The sequence below is a fragment of the Lutra lutra genome, chromosome 3 (assembly GCF_902655055.1).
Source record: "Lutra lutra chromosome 3, mLutLut1.2, whole genome shotgun sequence".
Taxonomy (NCBI): Eukaryota; Metazoa; Chordata; class Mammalia; order Carnivora; family Mustelidae; genus Lutra; species Lutra lutra.
The window spans coordinates 70,829,892-70,852,658 of record NC_062280.1 but is presented as its reverse complement, the minus strand read 5'-3'; the positions used below and the strand labels follow the sequence as shown (position 1 = coordinate 70,852,658).

At 45.0% G+C, this 22,767-nt stretch overlaps 1 long non-coding RNA gene across 1 annotated transcript; it reads left to right on the top strand.

Moving 5' to 3' along the window:
* Positions 1 to 16,389: 16,389 nt before the first annotated feature.
* Positions 16,390 to 21,808, top strand: LOC125095251 (uncharacterized). Its single transcript, XR_007125826.1, has 4 exons — positions 16,390 to 16,624; positions 18,475 to 18,789; positions 21,316 to 21,424; positions 21,643 to 21,808. It is a non-coding gene; the product is annotated as an uncharacterized LOC125095251 (long non-coding RNA).
* Positions 21,809 to 22,767: the final 959 nt, after the last annotated feature.

Sequence of the window (22,767 nt, the reverse complement as noted above, 5' to 3'; positions counted from 1 at the left end):
GTCCTGGGGAGAGGTGAGGGCCAGGGGGAGAGTCTGCTGTTCTTGAAAACCCTTCTGCAGAATTCACTGTTGCACTCGTGTTTCTGTTGGCATGTGTGAAAGCATCCTGACTCCCATAGTGACGGTATCCTTAAACTCCCTTGGAAAACCAACACATTGATCAAGAAGTGACAAAACGCAAAGTCTCCGCCAGATGAAAATAAATTCAAACCCAGTTACGTGGGCATGATTTAAGAGCAGGCCATTTCTAAATCGTTTATTTCACACACAGCGTTGATATTGGTGGCAACTATGAGGACAAATCCTAGGGCCTTGATAAGGTCAGCAAATTACCAAGTGCTAATTGTTTCTGCCAGGTGTAGGTGAGGAGATAAATAGCATACAAATTCAACTGCGGAGCCTGAGGCTGCCACTCCCTGACTCGAGGCTGCTCTGCGCTCCCCAGCTAAATAATTTCCTCTTATCCCATAATTAGACACTTGTACCTTTACAAACTATATTTCTTAATGAGTATGTTATCCTTCCACTGCCGAAGTTAGAAGAGAAGAAGAAAGATAAGGGACAGTAGGCTAATAAATTGAATGTCAATGACATGGCACCCCATTGTCACCAGAGACACGAGACCGTCTACCTTGGGTTCCATCTGGTCGGACTGTTAGAGCTGACATGGGGCCGGCCTCAGAGCTGGGCCTGCACTGCCGGGCCCCTCTCCGTGCCATTGAGGATCTCACTTCAGATTCGCTTCTAAGTCATGTTATACCATCACATTTATCCAATGACAGCTGAAATGTCTCAGCTTTATCATAGACGCCAGTTGTTCCCTTCCCAGCTTCCCATCTCAAGGGTTGAACCACACTATTTGACTAGAAATGCAGACAAACAGTGCGATATGGCGGGTTGTATCTCTCCTTCTCTCTTCAGCCTCTGTAAGTCTTTTAGGAACATTAACTGGATAATGTTATTTTTCATTAGTCATGGTATGTCAAATGCATTAGAAATTCTAAGGACAAGGGGCACCTGGGTGGCTCAGTGGGTTAAGCCGCTGCCTTCGGCTCAGGTCATGATCTCAGGGTCCTGGGATCGAGTCCCACATCGGGCTCTCTTCTCAGCGAGAAGCCTGCTTCCCTCTCTCTCTCTCTCTGCCTGCCTCTCCGTCTACTTGTGATCTCTCTCTGTCAAATAAATAAATAAAATCTTAAAAAAAAAAAGAAATTCTAAGGACAAAAATGGGTCCATTCATCCATCATCCATCCATCCATCCATCATCCATCCATCCATCCATCATCCATCCATCCATCCATCCATCCATCATCCATCCATCCAGCCATCCATCCATCATCCATCCATCATCCATCCATCATCCACCCATCCATCCATCCATCCATCCATCCATCATCCATCCATCCATCCATCACCCATCCATCATCCATCCATCCATCCATCCAATCATCATCCATCCATCCATCCATCCATCCAATCATCATCCATCCATCCATCCATCCATCCAATCATCATCCATCCATCCATCCATCCATTCACTTCATCATTTTTTCTTTGTATTTCTTTACCAAACACTTTTGGTTCAGACCCTGTACAGGGTGCTTGATGAAAGACATGTGAGTGTGGCACCTTTTTTTTTTCTGCTGAGCTCAGAGACAGAGGCCAAAATTGTAAATACTGAATACGGCAGGAAGCCTTGGGCAAGCCCCACCTGGCTTAGGCTTGGGCCGGAAGATTCCACTGAGATGACAGGAGAGAGTGCAGAGGAGCAGGAGAGAGCAACAGCTTATAGGCCCTGGGGTTGAGCCACCCTCTGAAACGTATCAGTGCCCTGGGCCTGTGGTGCCCAGTGCAGGTTTGACCAGAAGTAGCCTGTGAGATGGAGGCACAGCACCCGGCCAGCGTTACCCCACTGTTTTGCTCCGGGCAGCCCTGTGATGCAAGCACTTCCCTAGCTGTTCTGCAGTGGGGACCAAGAGGGATGGAGGACAGGGAGTCTGCTTCTCCCTCTCCCTCTGCGTGCCACAACCCCTGCTCCTGTTCGCTTGCTCTCTCTCTTTGAAAAATAAATAAAATCTTAAAAAAAAAAAATCCAAAACCCCAAACCAAAAACAATTTCTACCTCTCAGGCTTGTGAAGATGAAGTGAATTTATGCATGGAAAGCACTTAGAAGAGTGAGATCAACGCATAGCAGCTATCATTACTAATCCCACCGATTAATCTTAGTGAGTACAAATGAGCAAATCACCGAGCTAAAAGACACCCAAACAGGAGTCAAACTAAGAGTCAAGCTGCCGCCTCACCCACAGTTCTGTATGCGGTGCGCCATGGGACCACACAGGCTGACCACCTAAGCAAGACTGGGAGCAACCAGGAAAGGCTTCCTGCCAAAGGAGGCATCTGAGCCGAGTCTGGAAGAAGGGCCAGGAGCTTACCAGGAAAAGGCATTTCAAGGAGAGGGAGCAGAGGGTGTGAAGGCCTGGAGGCTTGCACCAGTCCGCGTGTGGAGGGTACGGAGGTATGGGTGTGGGTGGAGGAGTGAGTAGGGCCGGAGCACAGGAGCACAGATGAAGAGCACCTGAGGTGTTGGGACAGGATCCTGGAGGCCTTGTGGATTCTCTGTTTTCTGTTTGGTGCTAGCTATATGTTTCTATGAAGCGTGGGAAAAAGTGAAAGAGGAACTTAAAAGTCTAGATCACCTGTACTTACAATTTACTTACTGTTTCTCTTGAAATAACTTGCCCTTTTTATGTATATTTATTTTTTTATTTTAATTTTTTATTCAATTTTTCAAAAATAAATTTACATAAATTTATTTTTCAAAGAAACTTTATATCATAACTGTAAGTGGCAAGCTCACTGTGCCAGATGTGTTTCAGAATTCACTTTTTTTTTCTGATTTCGAAAGGTGATATGGTGTATATATGCAATGTTTGTTAACATCCCCAGAGGGCCTTAGAATGAATGAGTATTTCTGCAGAGAAATGTATGAATATTTACACCAAGTGGGATAAAGACTATTTATAGCTTGCCTCAAATCAGCTTTGGCTCCAGACTGACAAAAAAACCTTTCTTCTTCTTCTTCTTTTTTTTTTTTTTATCTTTCAGAGCTTTTTGGAATTTAGAATGTGGATGAGTCGAATCACTTGCTGGAAATAAAAGGTAACAGAAAATATATTATCACAGAAGAAGCAATGCGTCTAGACTAGCATCCTGCTCAGCCTCCCTGCTGTGGCTTCAGAAGGGCTCTGGCTGAAAGGGAATGTCACAGGGGAGGTGTGACAGCCTCCAGAGCCATGTTAACCACGGGCACCGGTACTGGGAGTACTGAAACCCCACGTGATACTCTGGCAACTTTTCTGTAAAGCTAAAACAATTCTAACGTGAAAAGTTTATTTAAAAATACAAAAGTTGACTAACACCAAAGCAGACTTCCTCCATGATGCTGAGGAATGAAAGAGAATGAAAAGCAAACTCACTCTTCTCCTGTGGTCCTCTGGTCTCCTAAGGCCTCCTGGTGCCACCTGAAGTTCTCCCCCTCTCTCAGGGCGGCTCTGGGCCTTGGAAAACCTCGGCTGGGTCTGGGCCAGGCTGCACTTTCTCCGAATATCTTTGGGGCTAAACTCTTGGGGTTTTCTCTGTGGACAGTGTGGTTTCATTAAAGCTGTTTAAATGGATTTGGCGGTGCCTTTATTGGGGTGTAGGGGTGAGCAGTTTGGCAGGAGTGGAAGAAGTTGGGCAGGGGGGAACAAAAAGTTGGTGGTCATGAAGGGACAGATGTAGGACAGATGTGGGGGGGGAGAGTTCCAAGCGGCAGGAATCCGGGCCCATGGGAGGTGCTTGAGCAGGGCAGGAGTATGTGGGAGAGTGTGTTAGAGGGCTGGCTGGGGCAGGATGCTGACTTTGAGAGGCTCCAAAGTACCTAACCGAAAATGTCATTCGTGGGGCTGGAACCCAGAGCTCAGAGCCAGAGACACAGATCAAAGGGGGCCTGGAGCCAGAAGATCTCTCCAGAATAACCCTCGGTCCCCCAGTCCCCACCCCCGGCCCGCTGTGGTTTAAACTGGGAAGTCGGCAGGGGGGCCCTCATTCTGGATAGAAAAGGAAGCTTGGTTCCTGGTGGTTGACCAGGAAGCCGATAGAATGAAAATCTAATCTGCTAAGGATGGGGACCCTCCCCTAGGACCCAAGGGCTCCTGAGGGGACCCTCCCCTCAGCCCAGGGCTGCCTGAGACGAAGCTGTTCTATCATAGGCAAAGGAACCAGTACAATGATGATGATGATGATGATGATGAAAGATGACCACAGAGACATCCCAGACAGAGCAAAGAAATAGGGCAGGCTTCTTGAGGGTCTGCAGGCCTGTTTGCCCACAGAGGACACTCATCCTGTCCATGAGCCTAATTTCGTCCTCCAATCTCTCTCCTGCCCACCAGCCCCTTGCAGGAGCCACCAACACTGGAGACCTCAGGCCAAGGCACTGCCATTCTGGGACTTATCCTAGCTGCTGGAAGCAGGAGAGAAATGGGTCCTGGGGGGGGGGGGGGGGTTGGCTGCCAGGTGCAGTCCCCTGCCCCCAAAGGCTGGCAGGAGTGGCAGCGGGCTGCGGGCCTGCTCGGGAAGCGGGTCAGCCTGCCATCCCCAGCAGATGTCAGTCTGGGAACAGGAAGCAGCTTGTTTGGGGCTTCTAAAAAATAAATAAATAAATAATAACTACAACCACAAGAACGGTCTTTTATTCCAAAGTAAAAAAATGCTTTAATGACTAGAGCATTTAGCCCATCGGGGGTTTTCATTGTTTTCAATTATGTGCAATTCTGAAAGGAGCGCACAAATTCTGAGCCTGAATGGAGAATTGTGGGGCTGCGGATTTGTGCTGTTTTAAACATTTGCTTTACTACTTTAAGAAGAGAACTGTAAAATGGAAATAATGATATATTATTACAAGTAAATTACACTGTGGAGTAGCATTAATATTGCAGTTGAAACCTAGAATTTGAAATAAAGATGGAAATATTCATTTGTACATAGTTTTTGTTCTTAGAAAAATGATTTGGAATTAGGCGAGAAGCTTCCTTCGGCGTCTGCGTACCCAGCCAGGCTCAGCGCTTGCGCCCGCGGAGCTCCCCCAGCAGCGCGGGGCCTCAGGCAGGCGCGGGGGCAGGGGACCCCCAGAGTTCTCAGACATGGGGCGGGGGGCCTCCGTGCTTCCCCAGCCAGACGGACCATTGGTGCATTACAGAAGTGTGTGATTTGGAGAAGGGAATTGGGGTGGTGGGTAGACCTAACAGTTTTAGGTGCGTGGGGACAAACCCTGGGTGAGGAGGTGGTGGTAGCAAGGGACAAATGAGTCTCATTCTTTGGGGGTCACCATCTCCCTTCGCGGAAGCAACCCTTATTGCCAGACCTGGCACCCCATCCGCGCCTCCTCCTCCTCCCCCACTTCTGGGAGGAGGGCAACAGGGGAAAGCTTATGGTACATAACTTCCTTTTATTTGTCAGTTCAAGGTTTTTTTTCTTAATTAAAAAATAGTTTTTTTAAAAAAAATCTCTGTGTTGGGGAACTCTCCTCCCTCAAGTGTTCTTAAAACCCATTTCATATAACAGAGCTCTGCTATGTTTTTGAACCAAGCATCGCGGCGGACTGGTCCCCGTTATCTGAGACGGGGGGCCACTGCTCCCATGGCTTCCCCAACCAATTTCCTGGCCTGGCCCTATCCATTCTGCCAAACTCTCTTCCAGTCTTCTCTGCCTTTGCCCCTGAGACCCTTCGGTGCAGCTCGCGCTCCTCCCTCATCCCCCATGGAGGCCACTGGACAGGAGCCCCTCACCGCACCCTCCCTGCTCTGCTGCTGTTAACAGCGTTAGCACACATCTTTTAGCACCGGTCACAGTGTATAACCCCCATTTGATTAGGAGTTCCCTAGGGTCACTAAATTCAATATATGGTTGTGGAAGGAAGGAAGGAAGGGAGACTTTAGTGGTCTGGGAGGAGTGACTGCGAAGTATTATTTATTGAGCACATTACAACAACCCAGTGCAGGGCAGGCATGCTCTCTCTTTTTACAAATGAGGTCAGAAGCCTTAGTAACTTGCCCCAAGACACACAGCCAAGGAAGAACAGAGCAAGGATTATAGTTCGGGTCTGTGTGACTCCCCAGATCACCTTTTTACCCTACAGGATGGGACGAGGACTCTCAAAGAATCTGCAGTGTGTACACCGAACACCATAGAGAGAGCTTTATGGTTCCTGTGGGTTCCTTGGAATCTCCAGAATGGTCTAGCGAATCCCAGGGGTCCTGATGACCAACCCCTTCATAATCTTTTGGTTGGAAAAACTTCAAACCTTGAGAAAAGTTGAAAGAATACAACAATGAACACGAGTATATCTTTCATTTTGGCCAATACACATATGTGCTTATATATGTATTTCTGTGTTGAGGGTTTGGATTTTTTTTTTTGGCTTTTTGGCTTTTTTGTTAACCTGCTTGAAAATGACCTGGAGATGTCATGACATGTGATTCTTAAATATCTCAGCATGTTTCTGTTAAGGAGAAAGTTTTTCCTCCATAACCATAACACCGTATCACACCCAACAAATTTCACATATACTTAATCATTAATATACAGTCTATATTCAAATTTGCTAATTAGTCCATAAATGTCATTTTATAGCTATTTTTGCTTTTTGATCCAGGATCTAATTAAGGCTCACAGATATTGAGTTACCTTTTCTCTTTAGTCTCCTGTAACCTCAGTTTGATTTTTTTCTTTTTCAAGATGCTGATGTTTTTCAATTCAGAATACTTTTCTTAAAAAAAGAAATTTAGGGGCGCCTGCATGGCTCAGTGGGTTAAAGCCTCTGCCTTCGGCTCAGGTCATGATCCCAAGGTCCTGGGATTGAGCCCTGCATCAGGCTCTCTGCCTGGCAGGGAGCCTCCTTCCCCCTCTCTCTCTGCCTGCCTCTCTGCCTACTTGTGATCTCTGTCTGTGAAATAAATAAATAAAATCTTAAAAAAAAATTTAATGTAAGCTCTACTCTCAATGTGGGGCTTGAACTCACAACCCCAAAATCAGGAGTGGCATGCTCTACCGACTGTGCCAGCCAGGCACCCCCAGACTAATTTTCTTGTAGAGTGTCCCATATTCTGGATTTCTGTTTGTTCCCTCATAGTTCTCCCCAGGAATACAACATAGGTGACATTGTGTACTTCCTGCCGTGTGTATCAGGAGGCATATAATGTTAGTTTGTCCCATTACAGGTGATGTTAATATGTTTGATTACTTGGTGTCGTAGGCAGCCCCCAGGATGGCCCCAATGGTCCCTAGTTCTAGATATTCACATCCGGTTTCACCCCTGCCCTCCTTGAGTGTGGGCTACACTTAGTGACTCACTTCTAAAGAATGGAACATGACAGGAGATAGAGACTGCCACTTCTGAAATTGGGTTATAAAAAGAGAGTGGTTTTCATTTTGGAGTTCTCTCTCTTTCTATTTGCATCGCTTGTCCTGAGGGAAGCCAGTGGCTGTGCTGTGAGGCGGCTGCGGGGAAAGGCCCGCAAGAGTGATCTTGGATGGGACTCTGCTGAGGCTGGCAACAGCCACCTGAGTGAAATAATCCACTGTAACAACTTCTTTCTGACAGTCAAACCCTCCCACATTTGGTTAGTAGAAGTTCTTTCAAGCTGAGCTCTGTATCCCTCCCACGCGTTCCCGTCAGTCCTTGAGCACTTGTTCACTCTGTATTTCCCTTGTCACAAACCTGGAGTTGGCCATCTTTCCAAGGTCTTCTAGTGGAGACTGGCATTCAGGAACCAAGTTTTGGCCTCTAGGTTGCTCATTTGCACCATCGTTTATAGAACCTTTTAGTGGACAGAGCTAAAAAAAGTACTTAAAAATTTTTTTTTAAAGAAATTTCTTTCAATTCAAATCCAGCTCCATAGGGTTCTTCCTCCCCGTCCCATTCCATGCCTGTATCTCTCTTCCTCCATAATGAGAACCCTGATTCCCACCCGCATCAATGTATCTCATCATTTGCTCTTACAGTGCCCTCAAAATAGTTTCAGAATTACTCCTTCAATACCATTTCCAAGAAGCCTTCTAAGAAAAAATTCAAGACTTGTTTGCAGTTCTATTTGTTCTTAGAATGATCCCAAGAAAGGCATACAGAGTATAGTATTCACAAACCACTGAAATGAACTCTGCGTGTGTGTGTGTGTGTGTGTGGCTCCATGATCAGTCTGATACGCAGTCAGGTACTTTTGTTTCTATGTGTGTTTAGTTTTAGTTTTAGGGCTTGGTTTCTTCAAATCTTAAAATTGAATTTTTTTAAAAAAGATTTTATTTTGTAAGTAATCTCGACACCCAACATGAGGCTCAAATCCACAACCCTGAGATTAAGAGTCGCCCTGAGCCAGACAGGCACCCCTGAATTTATTTTTTAATATACCAAACTTTCACAAGGTTTAAAAGTCAAAACTATATATAATAAAGTACACTCAGAAGTCTGACTCCCATCTTTATTCCTTCCACTCAATTCCCACCTATCCACTATAAGCAAGGTTCTTACTAGTTTCTGGTTTTTTCTTTTCTTTTCTTATACAAAAAGTAACATACTAGGGGCGCCTGGCTTGATCTCAGGATCATGAGTTCAAGCGTGGTGTAGAGATTATTAAAATAAAAAAGTAACATGCTATAGACCACTACTGAGCACCTTGATTTTTTCACTTAATATATATTAGAAATCACCACATGTTAATTCGTAGAAATATTCCTCAACCTTTTTTGGCTTTATATTACTCCATTGTGTGAATTTACCATAGTTTATTCAGTTAGTATCCTAATGGATTGAGCATTTATATTATTTCTAATATTTTAGGTATTATTATATTAATAATAATAACATTCTTTATTAATAATTTAATAATAATAATAATATTGGGTGGCTCAGTCCGTTAAACGTCTGCCTTCAGCTCAGGTCATGATCCCAGGGTCCTGGGATTCAGTCCCTCATTGGGCTCCTTGCTCAGCCAGGAGTCTGCTTCTCCCTCTGCCTGTGGCTTCCCCTGCTTGTGCGCTCTCTCTCCCTCCTGACAAATAAGTAAAATTTTCAAAAAAAAAAAAAGTCTCAGTGAAGAACCTTATAAAAATACTGTTTTACATTTGTGGCAATGTACTTGCAGGGTGAATTCCTGGAATTTCTGGAATTAGAATTGTTGGATCAAAGGGTAGATGCACAGGTAGTCTTGCTAGATATTCCAAATTCCCTACCTAGGCTTTGCACCAGTTTGCACTCCCACCAATGATTGTGAGAGTGCCTTTTTCCTCACAGCCTTGTCAGTGGAGTATATTAACAAAGTTTTGAATTTTTGACAATTTGGTAAACACTAATATGTCAATGTAGCTCTAGTATGTGTTATATCATCATGAGTGAAGCTGAGTATCTTTTTATATTTTTATTAAGACAGTTTTTTTTAAAGTACACATCTTTATTTTTTAATTTTTATTTATTTATTTTTGTAAGTAATCTCTGCAACCAACATGGTGCTCAAACTTAGGACCCCAAGATCAAGAGTCCCTTGCTCCTCTAATCAAACCAGCTAGGTGCCCCCATCTTTCATATATTTTAAAAATTTATTTATTTTTAAAAAGATTTTATTTATTTATTTGTCAGAGTGAGCACAGGCAGACAGAGTGGCAGGCAGAGGCAGAGAGAGAAGCAGGCTCCCGCTGAGCAAGGAGCCTATGTGGGACTCGATCCTAAGACCCTGGGATCATGACCTGAGCCGAAGGCAGCGGCTTAACCAACTGAACCACCCAGGCGTCCCCATCTTTCATATTTTTAAGACCCATCTACATATTTTGTATGTGTGTGTGTGTGAATTGTTTATGCTTTTTGCCCAATTTTCTATCAAGTTTTGGCTTCTTTTTTTTCTTTTTCAATTCTAGTATAGAAAACATACAGTGTTATATTAGTTTCAGGTGTACAGCATAGTAATTCAACAATTCTATACATAACTCCCATCACCTGTTTCACCCATTGTCCCCTGTCACCTCCCCTCTGGTCACTATCAGTTTGTTCTCTATAGTGAAGAATCTGTTTTTGGGTTCCTCTCTCTCCTTCATTTCTTAAATTCCACATTTAAGTGAAATCATATGGTATTTGTCTTTCTCTGGCTGACCTATTTCACATCATATTATACCCTCTGAATCCATCTACATTGTTGCAAGTGGCAAAATGTCATTATTTTTGCATCAGTTGGGACGCCTGGGTGGCTCAGTTGGTTAAGCAGCTGCCTTCGGCTCAGGTCATGATCCCAGCATCCTGGGATCGAGTCCCACATCGGGCTCCTTGCTTGGCGGGGAGCCTGCTTCTCCCTCTGCCTCTGCCTGCCATTCTGTCTGCCTGTGCTCGCTCGCTCTCCTCTCTCTCTGACAAATAAATAAAATCTTTTTAAAAAAAATGTCATTATTTTTTGTGGCTGGGTAATATTCCATTGTGTATATATAGCACATCTTCTTTATCCATTCATCTATCGAGGGACACTTGGGCTGCTTCCATAATTTGGCTATCGTAAATAATGTTGCTAGAAACATCTGGGTGTATGTATCCCTTCAAATTAGTGTTTTTGTATTCTTTGGGTAAATATCCGGTGGTAGAATTACTGGATCATAGGGTAGTTTTATTTTTAATTTGTTGAGGACACTCCATACTGTTTTCCACAGTGACTGCACCAGTTTGCATTCCCACCAGCAGTGTAAGTGGGTTCCTTTTTCTCCGCATGTTCACCAACGTTTCTTGTTTCTTGTGTTTTTAATGTTAGCCATTCTGACAGGTGTGAGATGATATCTCCTTGTGGTTTTGATTTAGTTTTCCCTGATGATGAGTGATGTTGAGCTTCTTTTCATATGTCTGTTGGCCATCTGGATGTCTTCTTTGAGAAATATTTATTTATGGCTTCTGCCCATTTTTTAGTTGGATTATTTGTTTTTTTTTTGGTGTTGTGTTGCATGAATTCTTTATATATTTTGGCTATAATTCTTTATCAGATATGTCTTTGGCAAATATCTTCTCCCATTCAGGAGGTTGTCTTTATTTATTTACTTGAGAGAAAGTGAGAGCGAGACAGAGAGAGCACGGAGAGAGAGGGAGAAGCAGACTCCCTGCTGAGCAGGGAGCCTGATTCAGGGCTCAAACCCGGGACCCTGGGATCATGACCCAAGCTGAAAGCAGTTGCTTAATCGACTGAGCCACCCAGGTGCCCCAAGATTTTATTTTCAAATAATCTCTACATCCAATATGGGGCTCAAACTTATAACCTAAGGATCAAGAGTCACATACTCCACTGACTGAGCCAGCCAGGCGTCCTGTCTTTTTGTTTTGTTGATTATTTCCTTTGCTGTGCAAAAGCTTTTTACTTTCCTTTAGTCCCAATAACTTATTTCTGCTTTTGGTTCTCTTGCCTCAGGAGACAAATCTAGAAAAATATTGCTATGGCTGAGTCAAAGAAATTACTGCCTGTGCTCTCTTCTAGGATTTTTATGGTTTTGGGTCTCATATTTAGGTTTTTAATCCATTTTGAGTTGTGTGTGTGTGTGTGTGTGTGTGTGTGTGTGTGGTGTGAGAAAGAGGTCCAGCTCCATTCATTTGCATATGGCTATCCAGTTTTCCCAACACCATTTGTTGAAGAGACTGTCTTTTTCTTGCCTCCTTTGTCAAAGATTAATTGACCATATCTTTGTGGATTGATTTCTGGGCTTTCTATTCTGTTCCATTGATCTGTGTGTCTTTTTTTTTGTGCCAGTACTGTTTTTATTACTACTGTTTGTAGTATATCTTGATATCAGGGATGGTGATACCTCCAGTTTTGTTCTTTTTCAAGATTGCTTTGGCTATTCAGGGTCTTTTGTGGTTCCATACAAATTTCAGGATTATTTGTTCCAGCTCTGTGAAAACAGTTGATGGTATTTTGATAGGGATTGCATTAAATCTGTAGATTGCTTTGGGTAGTGTGGACATTTTAACAATATCTGTTCTTGGGGCGCCTGGGTGGCTCAGTGGGTTAAAGCCTCTGCCTTCGGCTCAGGTCATGATTCCAGGGTCCTGGGATCAAGCCCTGCCTCAGGCTCTCTGCTCAGCAGGGAGCCTGCTTCCCCCACTCTCTCTGCCTACTTGTGATCTCTGTCTGTCAAATAAATAAATAAAATCTTTTAAAAAACAACAACAACAATATCTGTTCTTCCAATCCATGAGCATGACATAGAATTATTTCCATTTGGTTGTATTGCCTTTAATTTCTTTCATCAGTGTTTTATAGTTTTCAGGGTACAAGTCTTTTACCTCCTTAGTTAAGTTTGTTCCTAGGTATTTTATAATTTTTGGTGCAATTATAAATGGGATTGTTTTCTTAATTTCTCTTTCTGCTACTTCATTATTAGTGTATAGAAGTATAACAGATTTCTGTATATTGATTTTATATCTTGCAACCTTACTAAATTCATTTATCAGTTCTTACAGTCTTTTGGTGGAGTCCTTAAGGTTTCCCAAATATAATATCATGTCATCTGCAAATAGTGAAAGTTTTACTTCTTCCTTACCAAATTGGATGCATTTCCTTTTTCTTGTCTGATTGCTGTGGCTGGGACTTCCAGTACTATGTTGAATAAAAGTGGTAAGAATGGATATCCTTGTCTTGTTCCTGATCTGAGTTTTTCATCATTGAGTATGATGTTAGCTGTGGGTTTTCCATATATGGCCTTTATTTTGGCCTCTTTTTCTCAATACTTAAATGTTCTTTATAGTCCTAGTATTATAGATTAGCCTGTATCTGTGGTAAATGTTGCAAAGTTTTTCTATCATTGTGCTACCTTTCTCTCTCTCTCTCTTTGCCATAGAGCAGCATTTTTTAAAATGCTGCTGAGTTTACTAATATTTTCTCTTATTGCATTTGGATATTTTATTTTTCACTGGCAAGCATTTATTTGGGAGTTGGGCTGGGCTTGGACTGGGTTCCCATGTATCCTGATGTCCTAAGTCTCTCCCTTTTTTGAGGTAAAGTAGTGAGACTTCTTTCCCCTTTGCCAAGAAGGTAATGGGGAATTGTGAGCAAGCCGGTCTGATTGATTTTTTTCATCTGTTTTTCCTTCAAGAGGTCAACATTGCCTCTCCTTGACTGAAGGAATCCTGGTTGGGGAGGGTTACAGACACTTAGCTCTCATTGGGGAAGATGAATGTCTCATGAGAGAGAAGGCTGCCTCATATCTTCTCTTTTCCATAGGAGCAAGTACCCAGAGCTGCCCTTGGCCTGTATAGGATTTGAGAAAATTCCCCCACACTTAGGGTGTAAATAAATCCATCTGTATTTCCTTCTAATACTTGTGTGGTTTCATTTTTTTACATTTACATTTCTGATCCATTTGGCATTTATCCTGGTGGATAGTAAGAGGTATGGGTTCAATTTTCTGATAGGCAAGGTGGCCCCCATGGAGTGGGGGTGGGATGACACAGGGAAAATAATCTGTGATTCTTCTAGTCTGAGCCACTAGGTGGCACTCCTCTAGATTCATTTCTGTGGGACTAGGAGGAAACGCTCTAAGTCTTCAAAAGAAAAAGGAAATGACACGCTAGGTTTAATTGGCTAAGAGGAAGCCCCAGTGGGAAGTTCCCTTCCAGCCACACGATTTTGACGTCTATAGTCAGACTGCGCTTCTTTGCCTTTGTTAGAAAATATCACTTCCTCCATATCACTATTTCCCACCAGGAGTGCCTGTACGTGCAAAGACTGCTTTTGTGGTGAGTGGGCCCTGGCAGAAGGCCATCCGGAAAGAAGTCAGGAAGAGGTCAAGATGGTCACTGTCCTGACCTGTTCTTCCTGGGGAGCCTGGAACGGAGAGTGACAAGACCGTGGTTCCTGTCCCAAAGCTACAGCCAATGGGCCCTGTTATTGCACACATGCTACTTAGCTTTCTATTCCTCATCTGGAAAATGGTACGACAATGCCTTCCTTACCCATGAGCCAAGGATGTCAATGGGATAAAACGATGCAAGTAGAAATGTGTGGGGAAAGTAAAGAACACCGTGCAAACGTGTTTTTGTTGTCATTATGGTTACATTTTACCATCTGTGAATATGTCACTATGGAAGTTACAGTGGAAGAGCTTGTATTTCTAGGCTAATTTGCTGTTGATCAGGTGATTTTTTTTTTTTTTTTAATGTATCCTCTCTCTTGTGCTTAGTGAGAAAATGGACTTGGTTGGCCAAAGGATTGCCAAAGTAGAGACCCTGGCAGAGTGCTCACGACAAGCTTTCCTCTCAGCCACTAAACCCCCAAAGTTGTGTGCAAAGGAAATTATCTATCTGTATGTTTTTCACAGCTTGTATCGGGTTACTAAAGGGCTTCATAGTTCAAAAGTGGTTAAGAATGATAGATCTGAAAAAGGAAGGCCGGCCAGCCCCGGTCCTCCTCTCCATTTGGCTTCTATAAAGACTGAACTGGTTCTAGTCCCTTCCTAGCCCCTAGATGAGATTTAGGGCTCCTGATCTCACTTCTCACCCTAGCTGGTCGGGAGCGAGAGAGAAGAGAGATGGGGGAAGGGTCTAGAAGGGGTGTGGCATGTGTAGAAACCAAATATGAAACTCCAAGGCAGTGATGGCTCTGCACGTAGGTCAGAAAACAATTTTGTGTTGTAAAACTCTGTCATGCCACAGTAGTCTTCTTTCTGTTCCTCAAATGTGCCAAAGCCGTTCCTGCTTAGGACCTTTGTGGGGGCAATTTTGATTATCTAGAATGTTCTTTGCCCTGGCTCCTCCTGACTGGCTCCTTCATATCAACTCCAATGTCATTTTCTCAGAAAAGTCCTCTCTGATCACAACCCACCGCACCCCCCAGCACAAATTATCTTTCAAGAGTCCTATTGCCATCGGAAATCATCTTTTTAATTTGCTCATGTGTTTGTTGTCTGCACTGCTCCCCCTGCCCCCCGCCACCAACCAGCAGAGTGAAAGCACCCCTTGGGCAGGAATGACATGTTATTTCCAGAGCCTACAATACTATCCGACACAAAGCAAGTACTCAACACATGCTCACCGAGTGGATACGTGTCTTAGAGAAGGAAATGTGTTGTTATTAGAAAGTACTGTGTCAGCATCTTGGACTCTTCTTTTCTCCTTGGTGCCCATGTCCAAGCCCTCAGGTCCCACCTGCATATTCTCTTCTGAGAAATGTCTGCTACCTTTCCTCTGTCCCCTCCTGCTCCCCCACCCCCACCCCCACAGCTGCTGCTCGGTTGCCTAGGTATTATTAGCCCTACTCCTCTCACCCTGCTGCCCAAGACTTTCCAGAAACACAGGTGTCCCTGCCCCAGCCCATACCCTCCTCCCTTGTCCCCATTCACCCCCACTCCTGGGACAACTGAGCCCTTTATATGTCTTCCTGGTCTTCCTTGGGGCTGAATCAAAGTGTCCTCCCCATATTAACTCCAAGCTTTGCTTTTGCAGCTTACAGATCTTGCCTCTCTCATTAGGGGAGCCCAAGCAAGGCAGAGTAAGCAGCTCTTTGGGAATCCTGGGAGAAGACATAAATGTCTGCCCCTGAGGTGCACGGGGCTTCTGAAGGCAACAGGGTGGGTGTGTCTTAGAGAGCTTACTGAGATGTCTCAGAGAGGGCCAACAAGGACCCCCCAAGGACAGACCTGGGCCCTTCGACAGCTCCAGGGGGGGCCCGTGGGCTGAGATGCTGGGGCTGGCCTGCCACAATTCAGTGAAGCCCTCGAAAGGACTGGAACGGAGCTGCACCCCAGCGGCTGTCCCTGTCCCCCCTGTTTGGCTGAAGGGATAATGGTACAAGGGTAGCAGGTGGCTGTCGAGTAACTTCAGAGGAAAGAATGCAAATCTGGCGAGAAGGGAGATCTTGGCTTTGGTGGGGGAGCAAATACTGACCTCGGGTGATGATGTGGCCCTTCTCTTTCCCCAGCTGTTGCCAGGTGTGGCCGGACAGGGCTTAGCGGGCTGCTGCTTGCTCTCCAGAAGAACCCTCTTTGGACTGAAGTAGGAAGGCTTGATGCAGGCTGTTCAGGTAACGACATTTAGAGACCTTTCTTATGAAAGACGTTTGATTTCCTGTGAGTTACTGCCATTAAGGACATTTATTTCTTATACCAAACGTCTCAATTCATCTCGTCTCTAGAGATCATTTCGTCTCATACTGCATGCTATCTCAGCAGAAAAAAATGCTTTCCCCAAATGTGTCAGTGCTATTTTTAAAAAGGTTCAGTGACCTATTTCTGTAATTCTCACAGACACTGAAAGAACAGCAGTCTATTTAGGCTCAGCTCTGTCACTGAAAAGTAACCCCTGCCAGGTGTTGCCTGCAGAGGGGCCACCTCGCAGGGCAGGAGAGAAGTCTGAAGAAGTACGAGGAGGGTCGTCAGAGTGAGATCCTGGGAGCATAAACACACATTCGCCCTCACACCTCTCCAGGTTGGAACAGTGTCCCGGTGACTGTAGTCCAACTTTAGCCCGATTTGACATTGGGAAATTCTCAATAATTCACTACTTCCCAAAGTACCTGAAAAGACAATTTACAAAAGAGGAACTTGGCTCATCGACTGATACACGGAAAACAGGTTAGCTCCTCTAGTCATCACAGAAATGAACATTATAGTAATGCCACTGTCAGAACTCACCTATGCTGGGAGCAGTCAGGATGGCGATTACCCTTCTTCAGTCGGGGATAAAGGGGGCATGACAGGTGCTTCTGGGGTTCGGGTCATGTTCAGTTTCTTGATCTGGGGGCTGGTTACTTAGAAGTCTACTTTGAGAAAATTCGCTTATGATCTGTGTACTTCTCTGAGTGTGCGATAAGCCTCACTGAAAAGTTTACATAAGAAAACCAGCTCACTTTCTACCTATTAAGTTATATATATATATATATAGAGAGAGAGAGAGAGAGCGCATGCAAGCGAGTGCGCCAGTGCAGCTGAAGCCATATGAAGCTGCAATTTTCACATATTGCTAGTGGCCGTGTACATTAATAGAGCCCTCTTTGGGGAGTGATTTGGCAATATGAATTTAAAAAATCTTAGAAGCGTTTGTATTTGTTAACTACGAAATTCCACATCTGAGACTCTATCTTAAGAAATAATCCTAAATGACCAAAAAGGTTTATGTGCATGTATGCATTGCAATGTCATTTACAATAACAAAAAAAAGTATATTAGTAAAACATTGAAAGCAATCTAAATGTCGAACTATAGGGCAACAGGTGAAGTTTGATAAATCCACACGATGACATTTTATCACTTATTATAGTTAAAGTGAGCAATGACAGAAGGAAATAGAATGTAGCAAGTATAAAAAGCAGGGTATAATACTGTAGGCACAATTACAACTGTGTTTAGAAAAAAAAGGAACACCCCTATGCAGAGAAAAATCACAAGATAAAAAAAAGCGATCAAAGTTTACATTTGGGTAACAGAACTATGGGCAATATATTTTCTCTAATTTACTATCCCATGTTTGCCAAATTTTGTTTCCTGAATCTGTATTACTTCAGTCAAGGAAGTAATATTTAAAGAGTAAACCTTGTGGGGTTGCCTGGGTGGTTCAGTGGTCAAGTGTCTGCTTTGGCTTAGGTCATGATCCCAGGGTCTTGGGATCAAGGCTCATATCCGGCTCCCAGCTCAGCAGGAAACCTGCTTCTCCCTCTCCCACTCCCCCTGCTTGTGTTCCCTCTCTAGCTATCCCTCTCTGTCAAATAGATATATAAAATCTTTTTAAAAAGGCGGGGGGGGGGTAAGCCTTGTGCCTTCTACTCAGTCTCAGAGGGTGCTGCCCTCTGATTCTTCTAGGTCCCCTACACTCCTGCCTAATATCACCAACCCAGGTGGAATGAAGCATAGAAAATGGTCACTTCTGGGTGGGGAATATATTGAAGCCAGCTGTGCTCTCCATTCTGGCTGATACATGCTTGGTTCCGATGGCCCAGGAAAATTCCTCAAGCTCACTACCAGGGCTACAAATGTGCCAAGGTCCTACAAAAACACTTGAAATCTGGGGGTGGGGGTGGGGAGACAACTGTTGGCTCAAAAATAGGAGAAGTGTAAGATTAAAATTCACCAATTTTTATTGCAATAGCTATAAAATGTAAATTACATCAGCTCCTTTAACTGTTAACATTTGATTTCATAAAAAATTTCATTAAATTTGAGACCAATTTGTCGGTTAAATTTTTGTTATAGTCAAGATTTTCTGACTTCTCATGACCTTTGAGAGAAATACTAGCTAATATATATTAAATTCCTTTTTGGTAGCCGTATACTTTAAAAAGAACACAGAATTAGGAGCGATCTCTCAGAAACAGCAATATGATTGCGTCTCTTGTGGGATAGGCTGGGTTTCAGGCTTGTTTACAGGTAGGCTGGGGTCTCCGCAAGTGAGAGGGCCTTCGCCAAGCCATCTTTATTTCTTCCCTCAGGTAATGGCGACTATTAAAAGGCTTTCCATCCCATCCATGCCCTGCTCCACGTCTGTATCTGGTAAACATCCTACAGGAGCGCCCCAAGCCCTCCTAAGAGAAGTCTGGGCTGACCCTAGGCCGGGTAGGCCCCTCCCCTGCCTTTTCCCTTAAGTTCCCGCTCCCCCCACCCTCTTCCTTTTGTCAAGCCACTTTCCTTCTCCGAGGGTCCTTATGGGAGGATCCTTATCGCCTTCCCCCCATTGCCCTGGGAGTTCTCTGAGAGCCCAGACCACTCCGTAAAGATCTTTCTTAACCTTGGAAACACTCCTGGAGGTGAGGAGGTTTTGCGTGAATGACAGGAAGGGGGAGGGGTGGGAAGAGAGACAGGGCTCAGGAGGGGGATGGGGTGGGGGTAGAACCCCAGGACAGGTGAGGCGGGTTTGGACCTCTGGGTAGGCAGAACGCATGGGGAGGGGCTGGGATAGAGAAACCAAGGGGTGGCCACCCATTTAAATGGGGTGGGTTGGGTTGGAAGCCAGGGCTGTGGCTGTGAGGACCCCACTTCACAAGGGTGGGCAGAGAGGGGCCCCTATGCTGCTCAGTCGGTTAAAAGTCTGCCTTCCGCTCAGGTCGTGGCCCCAGGGTCCTAGGATCGAGTCCCCCATTGGGGGTCCCGGCTCAGCTGGGAGCCTGCTTCTCCCTCTGCCTGCCCCTCCCTGTGCTCGCTTGCTCTCTCTCTTTCTGTCAAATAAATAAAATCTTAAAAAAAAAAAAAATGTGGGCAGAGCCACCACACCAGGGAGGATCCCCACTCCTTGTGGGCCTGGCAGAAGAGATGAAGACAACAGGGGCTGTGAAGTTCTTGGGCTTCCAGCAGAAAGAGCAAGAAAGTACAACCCAGAGGCATGAGACCCCTGGAGGTCAGCTCTGCAACAGTGAGCACTCAATGGCCACGGACTCTGGGCCAGGCCGGAATTATCCCCCAGTGAGCAGCAGAACAATGCTAACCCAAGCCCCCCCCGCCCCCCGTTTACAGATGAGCACAGGTGGGCTGAGGAACCCGCCCAAGGACACACGAGAAGGAAGTGCAGGCGTGGAGACTCGGCTCCAGATGCCTTCCCAGCGCTGGGTTGCCTCCAAGCAAGACTGAGGCTGGAAGAGCGTCCCTAGGAACCGGTTACTAAAAAGCCCTGAGGCAGTGGGGTAAGGACCTGCAGCAGAGCAGCTGGAGAATTGCGGAGTCATGAAGGGGGAAGAAAGGAGACATGGAGGGACTATTTCATGGAGCAAAGGGGTGTTTGCAATTTCGCAAGTGTATTTGCTACTTTTCTCACATCAAGAAGCAATTGCCAGTTAATACTTTCATCCTTCTAGTGTCTAAAAAATTACCCTAGAGCTGCTTCCAGGTGGCACATGGAGCTTGTGGCCAGGAGTTGCCCATGCAGCCACCAACGGGGACAGCTTGTGCCAAGTCTTGTTCTTGGCCTTGAGTTGTCCCAACCTGAAGCTGAGAAGTCGTGCTCTTCCCCCCGCCCCCTCAGGGTGCCTGACAATGACGGTGCTGGAGATGGGGTCTGATTTCCTCATCACGTGAGGGACCTGATGGTGTGGTTGCCTGGCTTGCAGGCTCTGTGCCTGATGAACATGGGTGTGAGGGGCCAGCAGCTCTCTTGGCCTACAGAGTCGGTGGAAATACATTGTGCAAGGACTTGCATCCAGCTTTTAGTTTACAGTGGGAAGTTGGAAAACTTCTGTTTCATAATCCTGGATCAACGCAGTGCATCCAACATTCCAAAACTCAGTAGATTTCTTCTAGTCATTGGACTCATCTGTGTCCTGTTGGGTTTTTCCATGACCAGACCCGTAATACGTATGAACCTGCCAGGCTGTCTATCTGAGGGGTTTGCGGGCCTTTTGGGAAGAAATCAGTGGCTATGGATTTGTTCCTGATTGTGAAGTTTTAAAGGTTGTGCCCATCCTCCCATCTGAAATGTGGAAAAGGATGGAAAGGTACAGAAAAAGAAGCATCTCTGAAAAGAAAGAAAGCCTGTCATAGCTTGGCCTAGATGTCTTGGGAAGGAAGAGACAAACTTGTCAAACTTTTTTTTTTTTTTCAACAACATAAAGTGGCATTTACTTATGAGTTATCTCAATTCATTCATTCATTCTTTCTTTTAAAGATTTTATTTATTTTTTTGACAGAGAAAGAGCGTGGAGGAGAGCACAAGCAGAAGAAGCGGCAGGCAAAGGGAGAAGTAGGCTCCCTTTGAAGAAGTCAGGCAGGGAGCCTGATGGGGGGGCTTGATCCCAGGACTCCGGGATCACAACCGGAGGCAAAAGCAGATGCTTGGGGCGCCTGGGTGACTCAGAGGTTAAGCCTCTGCCTTCAGCTCAGGTCATGATCTCAGGATCCTGGGATTGAGCCCCGAATCTGGCTCTCTGCTTGGTGGGGAGTCTGCTTCTCTGCCTACTGGTGATCTCTCTCTGTCAAGTAAATAAATAAAACCTTAAAAAAAAAAAAAAAAAGGCAGATGCTTAACTGACTGAGCCACCCAGGTGCCCCTTAGTTTCTCATTTCTTTTTTTTTTTTTAAGATTTTATTTATTTATTTGACAGAGATCACAAGCAGGCAGAGAGGCAGGTGGGGAAAGTGGGGGTGTAGCGGGGGGGGGGCGGGGAACAGACCCCCTGCTGAGCAGAGAGCCAGATGTGGGGCTCCATCCCAGGACCCTGAAACCCATCCCATGACCTGAGCCAAAGGCAGAGGCTTAACCCACTGAGCCACCCAGGCAACGGTTTTGTTTTGTTTTTTACAATACCCTTTTTTCTCCTTTTTGAGAACAGATTTCTGGTTTTCAGGAATTAATGTAAAATCAGGAAGCAAGAATCCTGTAAGCTGAGATGGCGTTTACCTGTGCTGTTTTGCCTTTCAACAGAGTGGGGACCAAACATTATTGCAGATATGTATGTAAGTTGGTTTCCTGAACAATAGAGTAGGAAAGGAATAGAAGTAAATAATTTTTCTAATTAAAAAATATTACCAATTAACATAGCACTAAAAAGCTAAGCACATGTCCACGACTCGCTTAACTTCTCCCTTAATGCAGACCACCAGTACCAAACACTGGAGGCCTTTCTCTTCATTACTCAACATTATGGGTTTTCATATATTGTTATCACTCACAGATCCTCTTCTGGGGCAATGCTGTGTGTAGAGCCCCCTGGAAAAGTGAGGAGGAAGGAGACTAGGACGGTTCTGCCTGGAGGCCTTTACTCTGGATATTCCCTCTAGGGAAGCCTGAGTGTCTCAGTCAATTCAGCGTCTGACTCTTGATTTCAGCACAGGTCATGATCTCAGGGTCATGGGATTGAGCCCCTCGTTGGGCTCTGCATTCAGTGCAGAGTCTGCTTGAGATCCTCTCCCTCTGCCTGTTCCCCCGCCTCTCTCAAATAAATAAGATAAAATAAAATAAATCAACACCTGTCTTCCCTCTGGTATCTTGGCTAACTTCCTTGCTTCCCTCAAGTCTCTCACCATCTCACCATCCTGTAATACTGTGGCCAGCCCCCCGCCCCCACACTGCGGGAGCTCCTCGCCTCCCCTACCCTGCTCTATTTTGTTCTTTCCTTTTTCCACAGCAACTGTTACCACTAAGTAATACTTTGAGGCATTGTCTTTTAAGTTTCCAGCATATCCCCCCAACCCCAACTACAACAGGGCAAGCTCCTCGAAGGCAGATACCTTTGTGTCTGGTTTTCTGACCTAATCCAGATGTTGGGAGCAGTTCTGGGAGAGAAAGCAGTAGAAGCTCCATTAATATTTTTGGAATAAAAAAAGCACCATCTCAGTGGGCTGTGACTCCTTCATAAAACAGGAAGGGCTGTAGCCAGTGTTTGGAAGACGGGCAGCTTTTCCTAGGGGAGAGAAACAGAAAAGGCGTCCCACATAGAGGAGTGACGAGCAAATGCTAGAAGGTAGGAGAAAGTTAGGTCATTTGGGAGGCAGTGAGTAGACAATATGGCGGTGCCAGGATGTAGGACATTGGATGCTGGAACAATGGGTGTGGATTTTCTTCCATAGGCAGTGGGAGGGTAGGGAAGTGGTGGTTATGGAAGGGTTTTGAGCAGGGAAAGGACTTTATGCAAATGATTTTTTTCTGAGTTTATTTATTTATTTTTAGTAATCTCTACACCCAAAGTGTGGCTTGAACTCATGGCTTCAAAATCAGGAGTCATAGGCTTCTCCGACTGAGGCAGCCTGGTGCCCCAAAAGTTGACATTTTAGAAAGATTAATCCGGAGGTGGGGTGCT